The 18,932-nt window shown below is 37.1% G+C and overlaps 1 long non-coding RNA gene across 1 annotated transcript; it reads right to left on the bottom strand.

Moving 5' to 3' along the window:
• Positions 1-2,286: 2,286 nt before the first annotated feature.
• LOC138225616 (uncharacterized) lies at positions 2,287-17,804 on the bottom strand. The gene is made up of 4 exons (XR_011184079.1): positions 17,754-17,804; positions 13,782-13,946; positions 6,149-6,272; positions 2,287-3,184 (listed from the first exon to the last, which is right to left on the bottom strand). It is a non-coding gene; the product is annotated as an uncharacterized lncRNA (long non-coding RNA).
• Positions 17,805-18,932: the final 1,128 nt, after the last annotated feature.

The following is an 18,932-nucleotide window of genomic DNA, read 5'->3' as shown; positions in this document are numbered from 1 at the left end:
CAGAGGTAAAAAAATGACATTTTAAAATATTTTTGCTGACAGATTATGTGGCTAAAAGTAGAATTTACCTTTATAGGGCTATACATTTATTATTTAAACTATATTGTTTCCACCTTTTATTTTTTGTAACCTTCTATTAACCATAAAATAAGCTTCTCTAGTATAAAATATGTGGAAAATATATTTTTGTAGGGTTTTGGAGGAGTTTTAACCAGCTATAGTGCTTATTCCTCCTGCCCAATCGGAGGTCTCATGGTATCTTCCCAGAAACTGCAGGCTTCAATGATGACAGTACCCAGTGAGTACACAACAAACTGTGCTGCATCTGTTCTGTGGGATTGTAACAGAACGTCTGCTAATAGAGATAACATGGACACCTTTGTGAGTTTGAAAGGGCCTTCTGTACCGACAGAGGAGTTTACAGATGTCCTGCCAGACGATCAGCGTATGGCATAGCTGAGTAAAGAAAACTCAGCTACAATGTAAAAGTAATGCATTAGGATTACTTTCAAAGATATTTACTCTAGATAAGCTTTCATTTATACTTTTAAGAAACTTCAAGACCATAGACCGCGGTTATTTACTTAAGTTTGACGTCAACAGTTTTATTAAGGGACAAGATACAACAATGAAGGTATTTAATGCTTCATTTTTGCTGTTAAGGGATGGGCCTTGTTCCTACTATAAGGGTGTAGTCTAACAGCAAATCCCAAAAATGTATGCTAGGGTTGTTAATTAATACTCTAAACAGTGTATTCTAAATACAGCTGAATTGGCACTCAGTTAAGCTATTAGATTTTTCATAAATTTATGCCAATAAAAGTAACAAGCAAATTATATTCTAAAATCCACCAAATGTTCTCTTACAGAAGAATAATATTATCTTGAAGTTGAGTTTAAAACACTACAAGTTGCACTGTAACAGGGTACTGTTAATCCAGATTCATTATAATGTTATCTTGTGACCAGTCAGCTATATTAATTATGGTAAACTGGGAATGCTTTGTTTTGGCATGTTGACAGACATTCTAGTTTTCCCTTAGGCTCTACATACCTCAGCAACCACACTGCCTATTCTGCCATCTTACTTCCCAAAACTGTTCCCACCCTGTTTTTAATCAGGCAAGATTACACCTAAAGCTGAAAACACACCCTTATCAGTACCTAATTATCATTTGTTAAATTCTTGTATTCCCAAGAGCTTGCATAGGGTAGAGACAGATGGTTCTCATTTAACTTTCCAATATTTCCCACATACAGTAATACGAAAAAAAATATTTAATCTGTTTTCAAATTATTTCCAGAACACTTTATTATATTTGAAACATGCATTCCAAAGTTCACTAAAAAGCAATAGTTACAATATATTTAGGCAATACGAACATGTTCATCTATGTGTAAATTGCAATATTAATTTACATACAGTATGTAGGTTAAAAACAAAAGACACAAGTAAGAACTTTACTTTGAATATAGTTAAAATGTGGTATAATAATCTTACAAATAGGGGGTAAACAAATACTTTATTATTTAATTAAAACTCTCAACCAATCAGGACACATCTGTGTCTTGGTCAAAAAGGGAGCTCAAGCTCAGATCGGAGCTCTCCTTGGCCATTTTCGCGCATCCTCAGAGACAATCACGTGACAACTGCTGTTGTCTGCAAAGGGACTTGGACTTTGTTCTAAGCGCGAGGCCGAGGAACCCGTACGTACTCAGAATTCTACCAACGTGAATGTTCCGCTTGATCAACGGCAGCCTACAGTTGGACCCTCGTCGACAACCTGAATAGCTTATTCAGAAGCAGCGCTGGACCGGGAACGAACCAGCTTCTTCCCGGGCAAAAGAGTGACTTGTGAGGACTCGTGGTCACACTCTGTGCATAGAGACTTTCTACTAGCCAGCCGGACGGCTGGTAGATCCCCTCGGAGCAACGACTGTCCTGCACGCCGCAGTCAGATTCCTCTGCCCGTCCTACTCCGAGCTGCACCTCGACTGGTTGGCCGGTAGCCAGAGGACGCCGGGACAACGCCCATTGGACAACCGCTGGAACAGATGCTGCAACAGAGCCTGTCAGCTGGTTTGGTGTTCGTGCCGGGAAATTCCAAATCCATACACAGTGGATAAGTAAACCCCATGTTCTACATTGCGTCTCGAGAATTCAATTGTACCTCAACACAAGTTGTTATCAATTTAATTCATGAGTAATGTATTTACTTCCGAGTTTAGAGTAACAGTGGGTAATAACACTGATTAGCGATTTGGTAACCGAATGATATATATTGACATATATTCTCTGTTGTGTATCTCTTTGTGTTTGCATCTCTTCGAGATTGTATACCTTGTATATTGATAACCCTCACAGTAAGGTCTGCCGCTCGTATCCAGGCAGACTAGTATATGTTTGGTGCACAATTTATATTAATAAATGTATCTCGTGTATTGAACCCGTGTGTGTGCGTTGTTAGTTGCTCTGACGATTGATTTTCTAAAAGCCCCAACGAACAACCTTGTGATTACTGCTACAATTAATAATTGTCTCAGTAAACCCATCAAACCTCTACATTAACAATGTCAGGAACATACTAACAACACAACATACAACATTAGACAAGCAAGTTACTTTATTTACCAACAAGGTGTCTCAGAGGCCTATGTCCTGACCAACCAGAAAAAAAACAGACTGCTACTGTACCAAGTATTCAAAATCCTATACAATGCCTAACAGGCCAAACAGATATAAACCTGCCTGCATAACCACAGAGAATCCTAGAAACCTAGAGTTAAATCCCTTTCTCTCTATATATAAATCTGGACGCTACACTGTGAATGAGAAACCTGTCTCCCTCTCCTAGAGAAGCATCTACTAACGAAGAGAGACAATTTGTAACCTAGGGATTATTTGTATAGGAAATCAGTTTCCTGAAAACCACAATTGCTCTCTTAACAAGTTAATATACAAATTCATATACTTAACTCAAATCTGGTTTTACAGGCTGATCGTACCTCCTGTCTAGAATTGTTTTTCTCTTCTCTTTCCCCGTATCTTTGTGTTTGTCCTCTCTCCTGTGCTTGACGACGATGATGATTTTTGTTGTTGTTGTTAGAAAGCCAGGATGTTGCTCTCAGTGGTGACTGAACCCTTTTTCCAAACTGACGGAGACTCAGAACAATGTTCTTACACCTGCAGGAAATGTTTCAGATGAGACATTGAACCAAGGTAATGACAAGTACAGTAGGTCTTTAAAGACTCCATGGCACTTTTTGAAATAACTTTTCAAGAGCCAGCACATCATCTTTTAATTATTTTCTGAATGTTCCTTAAGTTATTAAATGGCCAAAAGCATTTGTTCTCATGTGATTGTGTTATATGCTTAGAATACTTAAACACTGGATAAGCGAAACAGAAAAGTATTTGCCCTCTAACACAAAATTAAACATAACAGATAGTGTTTTGTAACCTTTTCTGGTTGATGGCCAAGGCCAAAATCTAAAAAAACTATGTATATCTAAAAATATTATGTACAACATTTTTTGTAAAAAGTTAGTTTCGAAACACTTGTAGGAAACATGGCTTCACACAATTACATGGATTTCCTTATAGACAGTGGCCGTGTAACAGACAGCTAAACCACTAATAATATCCAATAATCTGTCACATAATTGATATCAAACTTATCAAAGATTTTATTTCCAATCTAACATTCTAAAAATAAAAAGCTTATTATTTTCACATATTCTACAGAACTAAAATACATTCAGATTAAGAGACAGATATACAAGGCAAAAGTCATGTGAAGATATTGAAAACATTCTGAAGTCTTAGAAGCAAAGGAACAGTTGTTATACTCTGTGTTTGAGAACAGAGTTGATGAAGATCCTACCAAGGTATGCCATTTACTGTATCCATAAAAACTGTTTTAGAGGAAAATATAAATTCTTGGCTAATGGGCAAGGGCCTATAAAAGGTTCCTCCACAACGATGAGGAACATTTAATAAAACAATATTAAAATAATGCCTGGATAATTAGGACATTATTCAGTATGTGTAGTCACATAACATATGGCATCCCATTCAGGTCACCACGGGACATGATGTTGTACACTTAACACTACCGATTCCAGAGTGTTCTCTGGCCCAATTAACTTCTGTGGCTCTGGTAATGACTTTACCTTTTTGTCCATACAACATAAATAGATAATCTTACTCAATATATCAGTTAGTGCTGTGAAGTTTAGTATGGGTAGTAACTCACTAACAAAAGCCAAAACATTATATATAAATGTATTTATAAGCATAATTCAAGTCACACAAAACGTCTTTACAGAGCATTAGGTATGATTTTAAATAGGTAATGTATGTATGGGCTTCTATATAGAGTAATTTTATGAAGTGTTCTGTAAAGTCATGAAACTAAGCTTGTGACATGATTATGTTTTGATTATCTATTAGCCAAACTAATAAAAAAGCAGCATGATATCCTTTAAAAAATCAAAATAGATATTTTGAAACATATTTCAACAATAAAACAATACATTTTCATGGTCATTGTGCATAAATGTTTATAGAAACATTAAAATCTAATTTGCTAATGGATTTCAAATGAATATTTTGGAATGATCCTTAGCTGAGCTATGCTTCATGGTCTTTTAATTCAGCCACAGATATTGAATTATACCACATCTGAACAAAAATGCACAATTTCACTTCAGTTTAAGACATCATTTACCATAAGAATTACTATGAGCACCAAACACATACAGTTATATTTTACATATAACATATAACATATCCATAAACTGAAGCTAACTGAAGTGATATAATCCCCTAGTTTACAGTAAATGAGATACTAAGGTACAAAGACAGTGGACAAACTTGGGAGTCTTGAAAAGTCTTCTTTCCTTTCAAATCATGCCTACCCTAACTAGCTGAATATTAATTCAGATATTTCTGGACTTGGACTTTCTATTTTTGGACACCTCCAAAGTGTCCATTTTAAACAAATTTAAATGCCCTTTAATTATTCAATGCAATACAATTCTTCCGTAGCTGTTAATGCCAGTAGAGGTTTATATATTCTGACTGCTGTAATGTTCTTCTCATTTGACCCTCACAGCCACTGTGCATGAAGCCGTACAAATCCCATTTATGAAGACAAAACTGTTCACTTTTAAGTTCAATAAAACGAGCTGTATGTCTTTGTAAATGGATGTCTGCCGACTGTCAGTCTGTTTTTTTTTAATTTATGTGATATTAATAGAAATGTGAATGCATTTAAAAAGTAAAAGAAACTGTCATGCTAGTAATTTCACAGAATGTCAAACATTATTCTAACACTGCACAGAAAGACTTTAAAAAATCAAGGATACAAAATTGTGAAACTGTTGGTGTGTTTTTAAAGTACAAGGTTTCTTGAAATGCATACCCACCTAGAGATATGGAAGATGATGGTGATTATTAGTATTGTTATACTTTAGCTGTTCATTTATTGTTAGGAGAAATAACACTTCTCTATGTGTAGATTAAATATATTTTATGAAATAACTGGGGTGAAGATTATGCTCAAAACAAAAGTATTCACCCTCCTGCATGTGCTTTACAAGTTGTAAAAAGGTGAAATCATATTCTTGTAAAAAAACACCAATATGAACAGTGAGTGTATCATTGTATCTGTATGTCATATTCAGTATAACGTTTTTAACAAAACTAAAAATACTAAATAATACTGTATGTAATTTGTTCCCACAGACAAAAGTATTCTTGCACAGCTCTTACACAGATGTGGGACAAAGCACCAGTCGTAGATTAGTAACCCACACATTAGCACATGGTGGTGTGATTCCTTTGGGTAGAAAGAAGAAGCATCATGGAAATAAAAGGTACTGTAAGTACTGGGTTTGTAATTTCACATCTAGTGGGATCGTGGAAGTTTTCTTTGGAGCCATAGTTTGCTTGCACTCTTGTGTTACAATATGAAAAACATGTTTTCAGCTAAGCCTCTGTTCTGGGATTTGATCATGGTTGCTTGTGAGCTCAGAGTCACACGGGGACATTCCCTAGACAATGGTGAACTTTGCTCCAGCACGGTAACTAGATGCCACGAGATTATATCATGTACAGGTGTCAAAGAGGTGAAGTCACATTTACCTGGCAGAGGTCGGAGATCAAGATTAGGAACAGCGAGAGGGAAGGGGAAAGGGGGCAAAGCTGCAGTGGGGACAGCTGCTGTAGTTGCTTGAAGTTTCTAGACATCTTACTGACATCAGGAGACCTGAAAGAACACCACAGACGGTAGCCTGGGCCCACAGCAGCTTGTTTTTGGTGGAGGACTGATGCTGAAGAAGTGACAAAGTAACCCCAGTCCAGGATGAATGTGCTTTATACCAAAAAATAAACTCATATCATCATAGTCCTTAAATTTAAATTAGCATAATGTGTTTCTGTATCATTAGGAAACGTTTATTTTCTGCCTTGCATAAAGAAAATGAAATTGAACTAGAAATAATTAAAGCTTTTAAAACCAATTGCAGGAAGCCACTTCACATATCCTTCCATCCTTCTGTTTCATTTGCTTTTGTTATTTTTGAGTGAGTTTTTGAATGAGCCCAAGAATCTGTAATGAAACGTCAAGAAAATTATAGGCAGGGCTGCCACGATCCCTGGAGAGAAAGTCTAAATTTATTTGCTGCAATAAATGTGGAGAGAACAATCATTTAACACCTCCAGGATGAATGACCCAATTTTGTTCACAGAAGGTGATCTTCATTCTTTAGCTGGTCCTGCCAGGGTGTTTTGTCAAGTACGTTATACAGTACAGTTGGCAGGGAAAATATCTGGTATTTCAGCACAAGGGAGTCAGACTTGATGTAAAATGTTTATAATGAATCTGGTTTAGGAATGAAAATACACTAGTGGAAAGGAAAATGTCATGCAGAGGATGGTTTTGTGCTTCTTGGAAAGCTGCAGTGCCTTGCAAAAGTATTCAGTTTTCATGTTTTGTTGTTTTCAAGCTTGTATTTACAGTATGACACTTTGAAAACATAATACATGAGCACTATACTACAGTATATAAAACCAGCTCCACACTTTCAAAGAAAAGAACAAAGAATTATTTGTAAACAGATTAATAAAATTAATGTACCAAAGAACCCCATGGCAGTGGACATTAACACCTTCGTGACGGCGTGCCCGGTCTGCTGCTGAACTAAAGACTCCTACTTGGCCGCCATGTGGGCCGTCTCCTTCAACTCGACTGAACGTAGCAGCACATCAAAGTGGACTTTGTCACTCTACCCCAAATACTACCCCAAAACCAACGGACAGATTTCAGGGCAACCAGAGCCTATCCAGTCAAGGAACAGGCACAGGGAGGAATACATCCTGAGTGAAACACCAGTAAAAATGTTCCATTCATTCATCATATTCCATCATATTAATCCATTAGTTCCATTCCTATAATCCATCAATCCCATCATATTCCATTAATGTTCTTATATACCAGATATACAGTTATTGTCCTGTTATATTTGTGTACTGGATATTACAAAGAAAATTATAGTGATGATGATTTTACAAGTGGGAAACATTATGCCTTTATTTCAGTGATAGTGTATTAGCTGCCCCTGAAAAGCGTAAAACTATCATATCTGAACTGTTTTTCTAATTTTATTAATGTGTTTATGTTGAACTCAACGTAATTTAACAAACAATTTAACCTCTTCCTGGAACAGATATCTAACTTTTCTTGTGCTTTCTATTATGGCACAGTGGAGACTAAAAATTCACCTCCCAAATCCGCTAGTCACCACCAGAGGTCCCTACAAATGAGAAAAACAATTCTACCGCTCTTCCCTGACAGCCACTTGAATATTTCTCTAATCATTATCCCCTGCACCTTTAACTAGGAGCATTATATTAAAGGCTCACGTGGCTACTCAGGTATTTGTGTCAGAACCACGCCTGAAGTCCTCACCTCAGCCACACCTCTCTTCTCTACTTCAGAAAAATAAAATCCTCAAACGAGTCTTAACGCTCTCCCCAAAAACCTTCCGGAAAGCCAAATACTGAGCAATTACACATGGCCCTCTCTGTCTGGGATATTGGACCTGAAGCGGGTGAAAAGCACAGCTAAAACCCACGCACTGTCACACTATAAACATATTTCTATCAAAGTAATATATGGGGATATGTTTTTGGCCCAAGGTCTTGAGTGAATTTCTGCCCTCTATACGCCTTCTATTTGTCATTAGAAATCCACTTGTCCTGGTGAGTTTCCTCATAATCACTTAAATAATCGTTGGATTTTATTAGTTTAATATCCCTGATACAGGTGTATACAATACATACTCTTTAAACCCTTTCCAAATGCACAAAATAACAAAAATAGTTAAAATCCAATTTACAATACTAAAATCAAAGACAGTACTTAGCAGTGCACAAACAAAAAGATAACACAGCAACATACTCAATATTGTGATATTCTATTACTGCATTGCTTTTTCTTAGGTACTGAGGTACTGAGTAGCATGACCTCATGACCTTGTCACAGTTTAGTTGAAGAAAATTTTGAGTCATCCAGGTTTTTATATCAGAGGTACAATTCGAGAGCACAGACAGCTATATAGTGTTAGGTTTACTATGGACATAGATTTGCATAGATCGTATAGAGATGATCATTTAGACCATGTGATTTTAATATGTGACCAAGTGGGGATATGCAAATGCTGAATAGCAGGTGCCCAATATTGAGTCTAGGGGAACACCAGACAAAAAAACCCAGAAAGAGCAATGTCAGAAACTCCAAAAAGTCTCAAAAGGGGAGAATGCAATGTCATGTACTGTATAACGGTGTCAAAGCAGGTGTGAGCCTGGTCAGTACCTCGATGGGAGACCTCATGGGAAAAACTAAGGTTGCTGCTGGAAGAGATGTTAGTGGGGCCAGCAGGGGGCGCTCACCCTGTGGTCCATGTGGGTCCTAATGCCCCAGTATAGTGACGGGGACACTATACTGTAAACAGGCGCCGTCCTTCAGATGAGACGTAAAACCGAGGTCTTGACTCTCTGTGGTCATTAAAAATCCCAGGGCGTTTCTCGAAAAGAGTAGGGGTGTAACCCCGGCGTCCTGTCCAAATTTCCCATTGCCCCTTATCAATCACGGCCTCCTAATAATTCCCCTCTATGAATTGGCTCCTTTACTCTGCTCTCCTCCCCACCGATAGCTGATGTGTGGTGAGCGTTCTGGCGCACTATGGCTGCTGTCGCATCATCCAGGTGGGGCTGCACATTGGTGGTGGTGGAGGGGAGTCCCCATTACCTGTAAAGCGCTTTGAGTGGAGTGTCCAGAAAAGCGCTATATAAGTGTAAGCAATTATTAAATTATTATTATTATTAAAGCAGAACTAACTGTAGGTCTAGGACAATTAGGATAGATAGAAATCCAGAATCAATTGCCATAAGAAAATCATTATTAACAAGGGCATTTTCTGTGATGTGTAATTGTCTTGAGAATAGATTAGAAGGGTTTAAAGAGATTATTTGCAATGAGGTGTAGTTCATTCCTATGAAGGCTATAAATGAACTCACTAGGATTGACCCGATAACTGTTGAATATGTTTTAGTATGGCCAACTTAATGATTAAAAGTGACTTTGTTTAACCAGAATAAATGATTATGACTACATTTGATAGTCTGAGTCTTTTTAGCCACTTTACTTGTCTCTTGGTCTGGGACAGCTGAGTAAATAAACCCATACAATATGCATTGTTCCAAATTGTTCTAGGAAGGAAATGCAAATGTTGCTATCATTTCTGAAACAATTCTGTCTATGTCTACATAACACTATATATCCAAATACACAACAAAAGAAAATCTTCAAATTTGGTGATGCACTACTAATGGTTTTTAATTAGCTGTCATCTGTAGCTGAACAGGGTGAACATACTTAAAATCCATATTTAAAAATCCATAATTACTGTATATACACAAGAGCTTTTCAAACAAACTTTTTATATAACACAAGGTTGGGTTTGGAGTCATGAAGCCAGTTCAAGGTCTACAAAGGCACCTTGTGCCAGCTGAGAATTCGCTTTTAAACTCCACTCCTATTCACCATTATGCCAGACTGGGATTGGCTCAGGTCATTGACACAAAGCCAGTGTTGTCAACCATGATGTGTGCCAGGAAGCTCTGCAGGACAGACCTTACAACATGTGATCCAAAATCACATTCAGATCATCAGGATGAATGTAACATAGAAAAATCCTAATGAGATAGATAATTTGGATGAGATTACATCACCCATATGCAAACATGGTAACTAAGAGTAGAGCTCTGTTTCTATGGTGTTATGCCATCTGAAATGTCTGTGGCGCAGAAAAAAATAATCTTTATCTGCTTGATACCCACTTAAGATAGAATTGAAGGAGTTCAAATCTTCCAGTTAACCAAAAAGTCTCCTCTGCTCTTGTCAAAAGTGAGACAATTGCTGTGATCTAGTGAGTTATGGATTTTTGCAATAGGATTGTACAGTTTATAACGTTAATCACCACCAAACCTATGTCTTTTTCGATGGATTTACACTTTTGTTACGCTGGATATCAGCAAAAGACAAAAGATGGACCCTATGCGGGAGATAACAAGGAAGCCGGATATCAGGTAAAACTACAACGTCCAAAAAACCAGAAAGGCAATCCAAAAGACAAAACCAAAATCAAGATCATAAAACTGAAGACGAGTAGGCAAACCAGAAGTTAAAAAAAACAGGAAACAGTCAAGATTGCAAAAGGCTCTGCAGTGTCTCACAAGTACAAGTGCAACCCAATACTAAGCGAAGGTAGACGCAGACAGGTGAGTTTAAATAGAGTAAAGGGGAGGCGTGGTCATGGGTTAACGAGACCTGTTTAACCCACGTCTACCCTGAGTGGGTGGAACAAGCCGAGAACATGAAGGTACCCTCCGATGACTGGAAGCCAAACTGTAACAACGTTTGAGGCTCCTCCCACACCATCCATCTGGATAAGCAGCTCTGATTTCACCCTCCCGCTGGACATGTGCTCTACAGGCATGATAGAGTAATTTGGCTGGATCAGGGACAAAAACATCCATGTACAGTAAATGTATTTTTCTATTGGAGTTTGCAATGTAACACATTGTGAAGGACCCCAGAGCGGATGAATACTTTTTGAAGGCACTGTATGTAGTTTTCTAAAATAGTCATAGAAAAAGACACCCGTATCCAACACGTTGTCACATCTTGATATGTGTAAAGAAGTGCTTACATTTCTGCTAATTAGTATACTACTACTAAGAAGAATCTGAGAGTCTGAGAATGTGATTCTGTGCACCTCCTTCTTCAGAGCCACATGGTGTCACTACGTGAAAAGGCCAGGCCTCTTGCTGCAGGAAAATTCAACTGTCTGGGTTACAAAGTTCTTTCACCTTTCTTGCCTTCACCTTCAGAACCAAATGCAGAGGCCCCGCAGCAGAAGCACAGCATTTGTTTAAATTAGACCATGATAATGCTTTCATCATTGAATGAATTCATCATAGAAAAATAATTACACCACAGAGCATTACGTTGTTTTCAAAGACAATGTTTCAACCTGTGCAAGAAAAAATGGTACTGGAATGCCTCGTACCGCTACACAGAAAATAAATTCAGACATTCATCAAAAGGGTCAGACCCATAATAACATCCACCCATCGATTTTCTAACCCCTTCACCCAATTCAGGGAAGCAGGGGAACCGGAGCCATTCCTGGCCTGTCAGTTCATCGCAAGCACACACACAGACACCAAGCCAGTAACTGTGGGAGGAAACTGGAGCACCCAGTGGAACCCACACGACCACAGAGAGAACATACAAACACTTCCCAGAGGGTACCCCAGAAATTGAACGCAGGGCCCCAGTGATGTGAGGCACCAATGCTAACCACTGCTCCACCGTGCCACATGTAATCCGATGTGATTAAAAAAATGAAAGAAAATTTTGAGGTACAAAAGCAAAATACTGTTAACATTAAGAGTGCTTTCTCTTAATGTAAGATAAGTTGTTCTGAATTCACTAATCTAAAGAATAAAAAGTTAACTTATAAAGCCCTTAAAAGATCAAATTTCAGTAAATCACCATACATTACTTTGCACATTTTTTCCATATCTTACTAGTATGTGTGATTTCAAACTGGCCTATGTTTATGAGTTTCACATCCCTAGCTTGAGAGTGAATGTACTGTATATAATATCTAGTTAAATACTATATAATAATATTAAATCAACCTACATTTTTAGTTTTACACTTACAACCTACTTTTAATTTAAATTTAGTCATGTTAATTAACTCCCATACAGTATGAACATTTTTTCAATTACAATCATACAGGGAACAGGTATTTAAGTATGTAGATGTCAGAAGCTGGCTGCTGCTGCTCTCACCCAGAGAGCATTCCAGGAAGGTTAAAAAAAGTAACTGTGCCATTTACCCCATATATACACAACAATTTGTGCAAAGATGTACCTCTATTTTTTATTCTGAACAAATAATACTAGCCGATTGTAATCTGCAACTTGATTTGGAGTTGACGCAGATGATACATCAAGCAACAGTGCCATGGAATAATATCGATATGACACAGTAAATGACAACAGCGCCAAGACTGGTTTATATCCACCAAGAACAACGTTGTTATAAGTAGTAACTTTTCTTTAATCACCACACATCAGCTATCGGTGGGGAGGAGAACAGAGGAATGAAGCCAATTCATAGATGGGGATTATTAGGAGGCCATGATTGGTAAGTGCCAATGGAAAATTTGACCAGGACGCTGGGGTTACACCCCTACTCTTTTTGAGAAATGCCCCAGGATTTTTAATGACCACAGAGAGTCAGGACCTCGGTTTTATGTCTCATCCGAAGGACAGTGCCTTTTTTACAGTATAGTGTCCCTGTCACTACACTGGGGAATTAGGACCCATATAGACCACAGAGTGAGCGCCACTAACACCTCTTCCAGCAGCAGCCTTAGTTTTTCCCAGGAGGTCTCTCATCCAGGTACTGACCAGGCTCACACCTGCTGAGCTTCAGTGGGTTGCCAGTTGTGAAGTATTAGATATTAAATGTGTTGTGTTTTCTTTTCTCTATATATCATATATATAGTTTTTTAACCATTCATTGACCAGAACGTGAACTCATGTTTGTCCCTTCCTTATCTCTATGTTCTCGGTTTTATGTCACATACAAGGCTTGTTTGTCTTTTTCTGTTTTCTATGAAACACAACATATCATATTAAAATCTTTCACGTATGCTACCTTTAAAGAGAAGCTCTTGATATTTATGCATAGAAGACCAATGACAGTGACTCAAGGTAATTATAATCAAGCCGCTTATTAGTTGTGAGCCTCTCATCACATACCATATTTCACACAGACCTCTGTTCTTTTTACACAGAAAGTCTGATTAAGGGGAAACCTAACAATTCTTGGGAGCAGCAGTTGGGAAGTAGAAACTAATTTATCAGTGCAATTTATTGTTTTCTTATTTCATTTATTATAGACTGATGACCAAGTGAATTGACTGTGACTTTACTTTTTTATAATTGAGTTGTTCTTTTAAACCTGACATGGCAAACGTAGTGCCCGTGCCTAGAGTTGCATATATAGTGAGCTGCTGTCCACTGTTTCTTCGTGTTTGCCACACAACAGGGCTCAGTGGCACTTTAGAAACTCAATAACTTGACCTGTGAAGATGGCCCTGTCTCCAAACAAGTAAGCTGTAGCCATTATTACCTGTTCATACCTGTAGTCGGCAGACTGTGATAGTGAGCTGCTTGATTCCCAAGTCTTGATGAAAAAGTGAAAGTCTGTCCTATGGGATTAAGAGTAAACTTCACCTGGGGATGATGGGATTTCCAGCCTAAAGCTTGTGATATTTTGCTGTCAGTGCAGTACCTCCTACAGATAGGGGACAAAAAAGGAAACACCAATGTAAAGTCACTTAATAGGGTATGGAGCCACTACATGCTGCCAGTGCAGCCTGAATTTGAAATTATACAAGAAAAATGTGGCATCATTCTTCAACAAGAAAGTCAATAAACTTGCGGTTTACTGAGGTGGCTGTCTTAGGAGTCGTTCCAGGATATCTGGGATATACCGTAAATGCTCTTGGGTTCAGATCTGGTGACTGAGAAGACCATGACATGGCTCACACTTCTGCCCACTCTGGATAACATCTCACTGTTGCCCTTTTCTGATTATGTGTTTGCCTCAGAGTTTCGTGCTGACATCACCTTATATACCGCAGCATGAGCTTGCCCAGTTAGACTGTTGTAACCAACACTAGACATGACAGAAACACTATTAACATGATGTTGGAATGCCAATCATTAAGTTGATAATAGGATACATCCATGACACATTCTAGCTCTGAATTGCTCCTTGGTCTGGTTGAATCCTTGCTCGGAATTACTGACATTACAGATACAGGTGCATTTCTTGGGAAATCATGTGAGACCACAATTACTGCACACAGACAGAGGCCACTCAATTTATTATGTGGTTCAGGAAATTTGAGGTAATTCTATGCACCAGCAATTTAGTTTTGTCCTAGCAAATAATTTGAATATTTGTGCAATTTTGATATTTACATTTTTTTCCGATCTATTATCTATTTACATCTTTATTTTTGTTTTTTGCTTTGTATATATGGGGTAGGTTGAATGGATATCAAATATTAATTGCTACTATAAAGTGTCATGGCTGCAATCCTTACATGCAACAAAATGTGAAAACGGTCCAAGGGACTGAATATTTTTGACAGCTCGATTAGCTAGAGTTATTTCTAAACTCAAACTTGAATCAATTCAATAGAAAAGGTGGTAGTTAAACTTCTAGCAATATCAAATCTTAAGCAAATGATTAGGCAAATTAAGATAATTGATAGGAAATGTTCGGACGAAAGTGGACTGCATGGTGGTGTGACCGTTAACAACACTGCATTACTCTGGGGTCCTGTGTGGGACTTTTGTGTTTGCTCTATGTTTTCATGCCCCAGTTTCCACCCACCCTATAAGGACTTGCTGGCGGGGATAACTGGTTTCTCTAAATTGTCTCTGTTTGCATGAGTGCTTTGTGGTGGAGTTCCATCCAGAGTCCATGTTCCCTTTGCACTCCATGCTTTCAAGATAGGCTCCAGTTTGCCATGACCTTTATCAGGACTAAGTGGCTTTATGATGAACAGCATATGAAAGCACATGTCTGCTGTTAAAACAGATTGGCAAAAAATACTCTACAGCTAAAGGTTTGGGTAGCTTTGACCTACATACCAAATGTACATATCATTAAAAGTGGAAAATAAAAAAATATCCACGAACTGCTGACATCATGTAAAGTAACTAGACTTATTCCTAGACTGAAAGGCATGGCAAACATCAAAAAGATAAATCCTTGGATTTTAATATTATGAAAATGAAGTTGATTCCAGTACTTCAAAGCTAAACCAAATCAGTGGGGCAAAGAGAAACTGTATGAATGGGTCTTCAAAACCAGCTCAAAGAAATATGTTGTTATTACACAAAGACTGGTTATTTCTTGATATTGTTTAGCTATTTACACAGTTCAGTGCTATACACAAGAAGATTTCAGACGTCAGTTAGCATCATTATTTCTATTTTAGGACTCATGCATGCTCGGAAAGGCTGAAGGACCTCTTCTCATTCCGATCAGTAGAAAATGAGATTGCATTTTTGGGGGTATGTTTTAACCAATTGACTTCCACGGTTTTATTTAAAATCACCCTTTAAAATGAATTTAATCTCCAGTGATGTTCCTTGAACATTAACTGTAATGAACAAGAATTCTAAAGGCATCCTTCTAATGTAAATTTATAGAGCCTGTTAACTTTACTGCACTTACGCACTTACATAGTGTCCAGCTGATTAAAAAATAAAATGCCTAATTTGAATTCATTTGGTGGTATTATAATGTAGCAGAGACAGTTGTTTTTCCAATGAGAATACAGTTTAATTATCACCTATATCAATATGTGCATGTAAACAACTTTTAATTAAAACATCCCCAGGACCATAGTGTTACCAAAATCTTTATGCATTGCTAATAATATTTTACATGTCAGCAACATACGAAGTGTTGCTTAATCAATTAAGCTTCAACACTTCATGATGGAAAGCAGAATAAAAGCAATCAAGGGCTTCCTTAATTGCCCTTAGACCAAGAGGGAGCAAACATCTGTGTTTTCGGTCATCTGGTTTGGAGAGCTTTTTTATCTCTAGAAACTCATTGCTGCACATTTAAGAGCAAATATCTTTTTTCACTGCCCTTCAGCAGCAAATGGGCAATGATTAATTTAAATACAAGTTGGCCTATTTATTGCTTATTTATATGATTTCTTGTTTTCTGTCTGCCAGGTGTTCAAATAACATAGTTCAACAAATGTTTAAGCCAGTAATTGTGTCCTCTTGACTCAGTCATGGTGGCCTCATCAATAATACTATTGTCATTTACCTAGTGAAATGAATGTGGCTCACAAATTTTCTATATATTTTCTATTTTCCTATGGGTCTTAACTTACCAGACTCATTTTGGCTGTCATTGTTTGCATTATCATTGTCAAATTGCATTATCATTTTGCTGCCTTTGGTTTGTGTACTAACATGACAAAGTGAGAATGGAAATAAAATCAATTGTAATATTTTGTCATACAGAGACAGTATTACAACTGGAACTGATCTTGAGAAAACTGCCTTGCTCATGCAACCCCAGGTTCAATTTACAATAGTTAAATATTATATTATTAACTGCTCTAAGCTATGTGGCCTAGTTTACTAAACAATACAAATACATTAATGTTATATTAGAATAAGGAACCTGCTTTTTTTGATAGTCCATAGGTCTTTGAAAAAAATAAGAAAACAATAGTTAAGTATAACTCATAGGTTTTAAGATATTTCTACTTATAATAGTTAAAATGTATAGCAGAAGTCCAAAAATATCTTATTTTCATAAATTAGTTTAGATTGTGAATTAAGGAGAAAATGGGGTAACAGTATTTAAAAAATGAGTTAGGCTGCAACTGCCATGAATACTGTAGATTGTGATAAATCTGCCAGAACTGTAAGAGTGAATAAATCCCTGATGCAATGATTCATCTCTAATGCACTAATAAAATAATTCCCCACCTTTAATCTTTAGGATTTAATAAGTATTCATTTTGGTTGGTTAGCATTCTTCTATTTCTCCTGAAAGATTTTTAGCCCATATCTGTAAATACCTGTACTTCTTTCAAACCACTTTTTAATTTGAATTGGTATTAATTACATTTCTGTCAGTCCCTTCCATAGCTTTTTATGAAAAATGCACATCATTAATATCCAGACTGCATTGGCACAAAAGCATGGAGCCGCAAATGACAACAGATTCATATGGAAAGTTTAACAAATTGACACAATTCACTTCAACACATTGGCATTGCTGCAAACATGGACTCCACAAAAAGGATGCTGGACTTGTCACTGTACCATATATTAATCTGTTTGGAATTATTTTCCTGGGTTGCGATCCAAATTTGAAATTAAGTGTAATAAATATTTCATTTGTGGGGATAAATACATATCACCTTATTTATGAAGTTATTGAAAAGTACATTTGATGCCAACATGAGATTATTGAAATTATATTATTGGATCATTTTCAAATTTGTAAAAGAAATGAAACCACAATCTAAAACAGAGGCATTCAGTTTACCTTTATATCCAGTTAATGAAGGAATTATTATGAAATCGATAAAAATGTATTCATCTTTTAGTTATTGTATGTCCATCCATTCATTTTCCCAATACAGGGTCATGGAGTATCCTAAGCCTATCCTAAGCAAAGGGCTCAAGGCAGGATACACCCTGGAGGGGACAACAGACACAGACAAAGATACACAGGGTTTAATGAAAGGCTTTGTGAAGAATTGGTTATATATATTCATTTTATATAGCACCTTTCACATTGCATCTTCTGAACTACCTCAGAGCACGATGAATAATAACTATGAATGTAATATTTAGAACATGGCTGTGGTGATTCATTTCTTACAAGAAATGTACAGAAACAATCTTTGTGATACTTCTGTAATGAAACAATTAATGATCTAATGGATGAGTATCACTGTTTTTTTTTGGATTAGCTTGGTAAAACTAATGGCTCATCGATGCTAATACAGTTAATCATACATTCTTATGTTTAAGATGTATATATAGTAATGTATCTAATTAAAAGTGTCAAATGAGATGTAAAACCGAGGTCCTGACTCTCTGTGGTCATTAAAAATCCCAGGGTGTTTCTCTAAAAGAGTAGGGATGTAACCCCAGTGTCCTGGCCAAATTTCCCATTGGCCCTTACCAACCATGGCTTCCTAATAATCCCCATCTATAAATTGGCCTCATTACTCTGCTCTCCTCCCCACTAATACAGTAGCTGATGTGTGGTGAGCGTTTTGGCGCACTATGGCTGCCGTCGCATCATCCAGGTGAATGCTGCACATTGGTTGTGGTGGAGGGGAGTCCCCATTACCTGTAAAGCGCTTTGATTATTATAAAAAAAACTTCAAAGACAGAATCAATAACAAAACTAATAAAGGAACTATAGGGGTGTTTTTCTAGAAGAAGGTTCTAATCTTGAGCAAGGTTGGACATAGTGTCATAAAGTACAGTATATGCTAAAATTTAAGAGGCATCTTATCTTTGCATCCCTGTCTCTACAAATGCAAAATGCAAAGCCATGTGCTACTTAAAAATGTTTTCCCCCAATATAACTTCATCTAAACCTATTGTCTAATACAAATAAATGGTGTTTATGTGTTAGTCTAGATACTGTACGTCACTAAGTTACTGAAATTCAACCATATTAAAATAAAAATTAGGAATGCATTAAACT

The sequence above is a fragment of the Lepisosteus oculatus genome, chromosome 2, assembly GCF_040954835.1.
Source record: "Lepisosteus oculatus isolate fLepOcu1 chromosome 2, fLepOcu1.hap2, whole genome shotgun sequence".
Lineage (NCBI taxonomy): Eukaryota > Metazoa > Chordata > Actinopteri > Semionotiformes > Lepisosteidae > Lepisosteus > Lepisosteus oculatus.
Note: the sequence above shows the minus strand (reverse complement) of the source record. Positions and strands in the feature narration are given on the sequence as shown.